The sequence below is a fragment of the Triticum urartu genome, chromosome 4, assembly GCF_003073215.2.
Source record: "Triticum urartu cultivar G1812 chromosome 4, Tu2.1, whole genome shotgun sequence".
In the NCBI taxonomy this organism is placed as follows: domain Eukaryota; kingdom Viridiplantae; phylum Streptophyta; class Magnoliopsida; order Poales; family Poaceae; genus Triticum; species Triticum urartu.
In genome coordinates, this window is record NC_053025.1 from 518,196,209 (window position 1) to 518,205,052 (window position 8,844).

The 8,844-nt window shown below is 44.5% G+C and overlaps 1 long non-coding RNA gene and 1 other non-coding gene across 7 annotated transcripts; both read right to left on the reverse strand.

Annotated features, from left to right (window-relative positions):
• Nucleotides 1–4,917: 4,917 nt before the first annotated feature.
• On the reverse strand, nucleotides 4,918–8,403 carry LOC125552394. 6 transcript variants are annotated; one of them, XR_007303533.1, is made up of 4 exons: nucleotides 7,682–8,395; nucleotides 7,054–7,424; nucleotides 6,144–6,591; nucleotides 4,918–5,413 (listed from the first exon to the last, which is right to left on the reverse strand). It is a non-coding gene; the product is annotated as an uncharacterized LOC125552394 (long non-coding RNA). The 6 variants fall into 6 exon arrangements; XR_007303529.1 differs by having other exon boundaries at nucleotides 4,918–5,396; nucleotides 7,682–8,394; XR_007303532.1 differs by lacking the exon at nucleotides 4,918–5,413 and adding an exon at nucleotides 5,981–6,053.
• On the reverse strand, nucleotides 7,646–7,710 carry LOC125555161. The gene has a single exon (XR_007304591.1). It is a non-coding gene; the product is annotated as a small nucleolar RNA snoR101 (small nucleolar RNA).
• Nucleotides 8,404–8,844: the final 441 nt, after the last annotated feature.

Consider the following 8,844-nt stretch of genomic DNA (forward strand, 5'->3'; position numbering starts at 1 on the left):
AACAAGAGTTCATCATTAAACCAAGAAGAGGATGAGGAGGTGGCTGATGGACTCAGCGACAATTCATCGAGATTTCCAAAAAGATAGATCTCCATAATTATGTGAACAAGGAGGTAACAACTGTCACATCAAATGATATAATGAGGTATGCTGGAGAAAATCATACATAATTAAACATTTGATTGAAAGGTGCTCCCAAAATATGGGCTGGGTAGCACGATCAACGTTAGAATGGTGACTCGATAATGAAACTATCGACCATTCACTTTGAAACAATAGGGTTGCTAGAGATATTAAATTCTCACAACAGTGTTCACTCAACATGGGGGCAAGAAAGAATGGTGATGGCGAGAAGCATCACTGCATCAAGAATTTCTTAAGAGGTGGTGAAATTCTCACGACATTTTTAACATAACAGATGGTAATACTCCAAGGTAAAGAACAAATGCTGGATAGAAGGATCTCAAGGTATAACACGAAACACGAACAAGTTTGTGTTGAACGGAAGGCAATAAAGTGGTCGATGATAACACAAATCATCGAGGGCAAGGATGGTATTTCTCATCATGAATTCAATTGATATCCTGGAAGAGCTCAGAATGCTGAGGATGATCATGAAAATTTTTGTCGAGAGGCTCCACGATGAAGCAATTGAACAATGGCTACATCAAGCAACATGACTAATGCAGAGAGAAAGATTATTGGAACCATGAATACGACACCAACTCGGAATCAAGCTTGTTGTTCGAGGTGAAATGACAAGGAAGATCGACTTAAGCTTAGCTCATCGCCGACAAGACAAGGGATCTGATGTGAGCATCGATACTCAACCAGAAGAAGGAAAAATGTAAGAAGATCAGACCATAGAAACAACTGACCAATTTAAGCTCAAATGCAACGGAATTATGATTTTCAAATCAAAGGATCAGAAGCAACACTCTGATTAGAGTTGGATAAGTTGAATAGCCTTAGGGGTACAATCGTCGGCAATTTGATTGGTCGAGAACCAACTCATGTTTAAAATGACGTCTGAGCCGAAAGGATGAATTCTAGGAACTGATTGAGGATTGCGAGCATTCGCAACATATTAAATCAATGGACTCAAAATGATAGTGACAAAGGATGCAAATGAGATTACTATACTTATGGGCTTAACCATAATGCAAGAAAGCAAGAACCGCAAGGCAGTAGGCACAAAGTATTCTTGGAACAATAGAGAGAATTTTCGACTTATCTTGGAATAACAAGATCAATGGGATTTGAAAGGGCAAGTGTATGTAGTTATCCATAATGATACAATAGTGGTAGGGAATTTGCAAAGGCGGTGGGCACAACTGTCTTGAGAGAACATCGGAGATTATCTTCGAAATCTTCTGGTGCAGCAGGCAATCATCTGTAATAAGGGGAACTCCAGATGGACGTGATCACGAGATCCTAATGTTAGAGTTAGTAAAACCATTTAAACCCGAATAGAAGAGAGATCAGAGTCCCAGAGTAGACGAGGAATAAAAGATCCTAATACCACCCAAATGGCGACATGGGCCCGTAAAGCACATAGCTATGTTAGTAAAAGTTTTGTAATGTCTAGACTCAACTTCGGCCAAAGAGTGTGGAAGGGGGATTCCTACAGGCAGTTGGCTCTGATACCAACTTGTGACGCTCCCGATTCAATAGTACACTAATCATAAACGCAAACGTGTACGATCAAGATCAGGGACTCACGGGAAGATATCACAACACAACTCTACAAATAAAATAAGTCATACAAGCATCATATTACAAGCCAGGGGCCTCGAGGGCTCGAATACATGAGCTCGATCATAGACGAGTCAGCGGAAGCAACAATATCTGAGTACAGACATAAGTTAAACAAGTTTGCCTTAAGAAGGCTAGCACAAACTAGGATACGGATCGAAAGAGGCGCAGGCCTCCTGCCTGGGATCCTCCTAAACTACTCCTGGTCGTCAGCGGGCTGCACGTAGTAGTAGGCACCTCCCGAGTAGTAGTCGTCGTCGACGGTGGCGTCTGGCTCCTGGGCTCCAACGTCTGTTCGCAGTAATCGGGTATAGAAAGGGGGAAAAGAGGGAGCAAAGCAACCGTGAGTACTCATCCAAAGTACTCGCAAGCAAGGAGCTACACTACATATGTATGCATTGGTATCAAATGGAATAAGGGTATCATATGTGGACTGAACTACAGAATGCCAGAAAAGAAGGGGGATAGCTAGTCCTATCGAAGACTATGCTTCTGGTAACCTCCATCTTGCAGCAGAGGAAGAGAGTAAATGGTAAGTTCACCAAGTAACATCGCATAGCATAATCCTACTCGATGATCCTCTCCTTGTCGCCCTGTTAGAGAGCGATCACCGAGTTGTATCTGGCACTTGAAAGGGTGTGTTTTATTAAGTAACCAGTTCTAGTTGTCATAAGGTCAAGGTACAACTCCAAGTCGTCCTGTTACCGAAGATCACGGCTATTCGAATAGATTAACTTCCCTGCAGGGGTGCACCACATAACCCAACACGCTCGATCCCATTTGGCCGGACACACTTTCCTGGGTCATGCCCGGCCTCGGAAGATCAACACGTCACAACCCTACCTAGGCACAACAGAGAGGCCAGCACGCCGGTCTAAATCCTATGGCGCAGGGGTCTGGGCCCATCGCCCATTGCACACCTGCACGTTGCGAGGGCGGCCGGAGAGCAGACCTAACAACCTCCATTACAAAGGAAGTTGCGTTACGGTCCAACCCGGCGCACGCCGCTCAGTCGGTGACCTCACGAAGGCTTCGGCTGATACCACGACGTCGAGTGCCCATAACTGTCCCCGCGTAGATGGTTAGTGCGTATAGGCCAGTGGCTAGACTCAGATCAAATACCAAGATCTCGTTAAGCGTGTTAAGTATCCGCGAACGCCGACCAGGGCCAGGCCCACCTCTCTCCTAGGTGGTCTCAACCTGCCCTGTCGCTCCGCCACAAAGTAACAGTCGGGGGCCGTCGGGAACCCAGGCCCACCACTACCTGGGTGGAACCACCTGCCCCTTCAGCCCCCATCTCCGAACAGTATCACAGGTAATGTAACAGTGTAAAGTATATAGTATATGCCCGTGATCACCTCCCGAAGTGATCACGACCCAGTAGTATAGCATGGCAGATGGACAAGAGTGTAGGGCCACTGATGGAACACTAGCATCCTATACTAAGCAGTAGGATAGTAGGTAAGGGTAACAACTGTAGCAACAATGACAGGCTATGCAGTAGAATAGGATTAACCGAAAGCAGTAACATGCTACACTACTCTAATGCAAGCAGTAGAGAAGAATAGGCGATATCTGGTGATCAAGGGGGGGCTTGCCTGGTTGCTCTGGCAAGAGAGAGGGGTCATCAACTCTGTAGTCGAACGGGGCACCAGCAGCGGCGTCAGTCTCGTAGTCTACCGGAGAGAAGAGGGGGGAAGAAATAGTAAATACGGAGCAAACAAAGCATCACAAAATATAACAAGGCAATACGCGGTGCCAGGGGTGATCTAACGCGGTAGTAAGTGACACTGGTGAAGGGGGGAAACATCCGGAAAAGTATCCCCGGTGTTTCGCGTTTTCGGGCAGATGAAACGGAGGGGGAAAGTTACGAGTTCGATAGGTTAGGGATGGGTGGCGGACGAACGGGCTGCATATCCGGAATCGTCTCGTCGTTCTGAGCAACTTTCATGTACAAAGTATTTTCATCCGAGTTACGGTTTATTTTGTATGAATTTCTAAAGTTTTAATCAACTTCTAAATTATTTTAATTCATAAATAAAATGTCAAATTGCTAGATGTACCCAGCACAGTGTACACAAAAATGTACTCTGGCTGGTATGTGGGACCAAGGGGACCCAGTTGACCAGTCAACGTTTGACTGGTCAACAGAGGGTGGGGTCCCTTGTCATACACTGATTAACTAATTACATATAACTAGCAAACGTGCCCGTGCGTTGCAACGGGAGTCCAATAAGCATGGCTCAAGTCCATCCCATTTGTGTCGCCACTTACATGCTTTCTAGATGGGCATATTTGGCACAACGTCCATGCTTCGCAACACCAATTGCTATGAAAAGTGAGACATTTATCATCAATGATGAAGCCTTATTGTAAGTGATGCATTTATCATGAACAATTCCATTTTAATCATTTAGTTGGTGCAAACCCACATATTCTACTGCAGGTCATGGGATGTGATCATGGGAGGGGAAGGACGGCGTGTGGTATCCAGTGGCTGTTGTGATCATTGCTCATGGCACCATCAAGAAAAGAGCGCTAAGACACGAACTGGGATCTAGTGCTTGCCATGCCAAGTCACGTTGTAACATGCGCCCGGACATTAATTGTCATTCTTCGAAAAGAGAGCTGCTATACATACGATAGAAATCCGTACGATTTTTTGTACGACCAGACTCGTCTGGTGGTGTGGGTCCAAATCTCGGGAAACGTGCCTATGTCTTGTCGTACGAACTCGTATGAAAAATCATTGTATGCAAGGCAGTTTCGATTTGAAAACAACCCAAGGGTACAGACGTCTAAGGCATCCAGCGAATCTGAACAAAAACCATGATTTAGACTTGCCGTTTTCAGCCATTAGAAAGACAAACATCAGTTTTTTAGCCAGTTAAAAATACAAACAATAGCCACTGAAAAAAGAACACTTACTGAATAAAACAACATTGCAGAGAAGCTATCATGTATACTTGCATTGCATAGACATGAGCAGAAACAAAGCTAGAGTTTATGCAAGGAATGAACCGAACAATTGATGAGAAGCAGCAAATAATATTGCCATCCTTCCACAGTATAGTTTTCTTCAGATTTCTGAAGAGACAACGAGCCAAACTAAAAATTGAAAGCATTTGTACACCAGAGAAAGACAATGAGCCAAACTAAAAATTTAGAGCTGCCAAAGAAAATGATTAAAATAAAGACAAGCAGTCAAGCAGTACATTTAGAGCAATTTGTACAGTTGATCTAGTGTACGAGTAAGAGCATCTTCAGCCAAACTTAAAATTCAGAAAATGTTGCAGCCTGAATATGAAGATCAGTGGACTCACGCTTGAGCCTGGTGCAAGCTCCGAGGAGTTTCAAGTAGAATCACGTGGTGTGGTGGCGGCTTCTCTCCCCCCTCCTATGCAGGGACGCCGCAGCCCCTCATAGCTCACCTCTATGGCGGCGCAATCTAGCCCCTCCTCGCTCTCCGCGACGATGGCGCCGGGTTGCCTGGCTTCCAGCGAACGGGCATAGCTTTCCTCCCTCTCCTGCTTGGTGGTTACCCTTCTTCTCCGCGACGACGACTAAAACCCTCCATCCTCTTGTCAGCGGCGCAACATGGAAGAGCACAATAACGAATAACGGCTGTTTGTAGATGTTTCCTGTAAGAACAGACAATCTGTTTCTGATAATAGAAATCAGAAGCTAGGTAAAAAGGATTTATCAAAAGATATTGTGTGATCATCTGTTCCTGACGGAATTGCTTCAAAATATAAATACCTAGCATGGACCCATAATTTCTAATGTTAGTATAGTACATAGTCATGGAAAACATTACTTCATGTGTAATCATCTGTTCCTAAAAGAACAGCTTCAAAATAGAAATAGGTGGCATGGACCCATAATTACAATGTTAGTATAGTACACGGTCCTGGATACTGTTTCTTTCTCATCCGCTGTCTTCACAAAAAACAGATTAAGGATAATTTATAGAGATCGGAGATCAATAAGTAGTCAAATATGTGGTTTAATTTCTCAATAAATAACTTAGGGTTCACAGGCTACTTCTCCATGCATTGGTCTTGGGATTTCAATGGTCAACAGATACAAACAACATGCATTTGTTGCACATTCGGATAAAAGTTGCATTCCTATGCATCCGAATTGAGGAGACTATAATTGCTGATGGTTGGTAACTTGGGAGTGTGTTCAAGGAACATTCTGGAAAATAAATTGCAATGTTGTCCCTGGTAGTAATCATGATCTCACAACGCATGCTTTGGTGAAGGAAAGACGGACAAAGTACATCGATCTGCAGTCTGTGTCTAAAACATGATGTTCTTGCTATACTAAATTAGCTTCTTACAAAATTACATGTTGATATGGGTGGAAGAGGGACAGGCACATACCTCACAGTTCTCGATCAACAATTGTAAGCATAGTTATCGTCCATCTAGTACTGCAGGTTCCCGATCTAGAGTTCAATCCACACACCACCTACATCTTTCACCTGGATCCGCTCTATAATTGAGGGACTCACAATTATAATTGTATCCCAGACTAACTTTTTCATTCACGCCTCTGCAACGCCACCACCCTTTCTTATGCAACTTGCTACTGACAGAGATGACCAAATCAATGGTGCAGATCTGTAGTAAAATTGCTGCTCGATTCTTCCAATTGCCTCATCAATTTTCTATTAATTAAATGAAATGACAAAGCAATCACACCATCTATTCATAGAAAGTAACCCAACTTAGATCAAATCCGCACTCGTCCCTCCTCGGTCCTTGATTTGTACCTCTTGCGGTAACAACTCTATTTCTGTCAAACAAATGGCCCTTGCTGCATCAAATCCTGCATATATATGTGATGTCAGTGGCAAATTCTGCAGCTGCACATGTATAGGTTAAAAACACAAAAAAATAAGAAGAGGCTGTGCTGACTTAAACACCAGCATAAAATCCTTATATCATAATTTCGAAGACAGGAAATTAACCTCAACCTCAAGCATGTGAGGTCTTCTTAGCAAAATAAAATTTAACCAGTGTTTGCAAAAAGTCTAGTGAAAACTTAAACTGCTGAAATTAATTTCGTCGTATAGCTAGAACCCTCAATCACTTTTTTGCTTGAGGGCTGAAAATCACATCCCCTCAATTTCAAACGAAATTTAGGACCAGATTATCAATACAGGAAAGATTTGTAAATTACCAAGGGAAGAAACATGAAGTAAACCTATAGTTTGACCAGCTAGTGCTCAATTTCACGAATGAAAAGCATTAAATATTGGTACAAGCATCCAAGTGCACAAGAAAATACCTTACGGTAGAAGATTCATGCTAGAATAGGCCGGTGTTGAAGCAGTGCAGGACGGAATTCGTGGTTGCCCCGACCCTCCTCCCTAACCTGCAGGTCATTATGATGTCTTGTGGTGTCTGTTGGTCTACAGGAAGCTCCGCCACTGAAGCCAGCTGCTTGATAGCATTTCAGTACCAAGGAAACAAACAGCCACATACTGATACCCTCCTCCATTTTGATCATCTCGACCATGCTAGAAGGGGTTTGTGTGGTTCGAAAGGAAGCAACCATCAATCCATCCTATGCCGCGCCACGACCAGACAAGCTTTCCTTCCTGGCATGTGTTCACCTTCAGAAGAGCACAGAAGCCGGAACCAGCCGCATCATATCACCTGCAAATAAACAGAATAAATAGCTTAGTCATCTACACGGAGGCGCATCGAGGAGTAAGGGTGGGCAAAGACAGATCAGCCAGAGATGAAAAGGTTTCACAATGTGGCATTCAAAGAAGATGGTGGATTCACTCTTTTTTGGTACCATCCTTCTAGGCAAAACCATATATTTTTACGACAGAGAAGATGCCGATTGGAATTGAATAAATAAGAATAAATTGTGCATCAGGATTGATATAGTGTCCACGTGAACTTACCTGAAGTTCAGAGATCAAGTTGCTAATTCATCATCGCCGATTCATGGATTCACCAATGAGCTGTTAATTCACCGCAGCAACTCACATTTAAGGATCAAAGAATGAAAGGACTAAAGCGACAGTAACAAGTACTCCATACAGGAGTAGAACGCAGAGCACTGAGATATGTACGAATTTTCACAAAGATCTACCAATTCCATACAGGAATCGCTCACGTCAGATCAAAAACTAAATAGAACCTCCTCAACTCACCATGCGGGAGCTAAAAAAACTATTATCCTCGACACCACAAGACATTTAACTTCGCTCGTCAAACCGAATCGAGCAGGGGGAGGCCGGTGGACGGGCGGATCAATGCGGGAGGCTTGGTGGTGGCCGGATCGGGGGCACGGCGGAGCGGAGGATGCGGATCCGGGCAGGGGCGGATGGATCCCGCCAGAGTCGTGGCCGGAGGCAGGCGACGCGGCTGCCGGCGAAGCTCGGGGCGGCCATGGCGCCGCTGCAATGAGAGGGAGAGAGAGAGATGGTGAGAGGGAGGAAGGAATGAGAGGGATGAGGAGAATGCAGGTGCAGCGACGTGACCTGGTCGCGGCGGCGGTGATCTCCGGTGAGGCCGGCAGATGCGGCGAGGCGGCGGAGGAAGGCGGGGTCGGGGCGAGCGCCTGGCGTGGCGCCGAGCTTCCTGGTTCGGGCGCACCCGTTTTTGCACCATAAAAGGATCGCGGGCCGAATACAAAAAATGCAGGGTTCTTTATGTAAAAACGAAACGTTTTCTCTGATGGTCACTTAAAATAGGACTGTGGGTCAAATACTAAAAAATACGGGGGCTTCTCTGCAAAAACTCCACGACGGTGAAGCCGGAGACTCAATCCGTGTTTTCATGTTTTGTGCAAGCACAATGTCCCATGACACCGGATCCGCTATGAAGAACATGTTGCATCTCAACATCCTTCTACAAAATGAACATAAAAAATAAGATGCAATTTAGCTGCGTCCATATTTTCTTTGCCGGACATAATCTCCTACTAATTCCATTGAAGTACAATCCTTCAATTCATTACCATGACGTGCTCACTCATTTTAGTCGGGAATCAAATCCTTCATTTTCTAATTTAGTAGCCCCACCACATTGAAGCCTACAGATCCTTTCTTTTAATTATCAT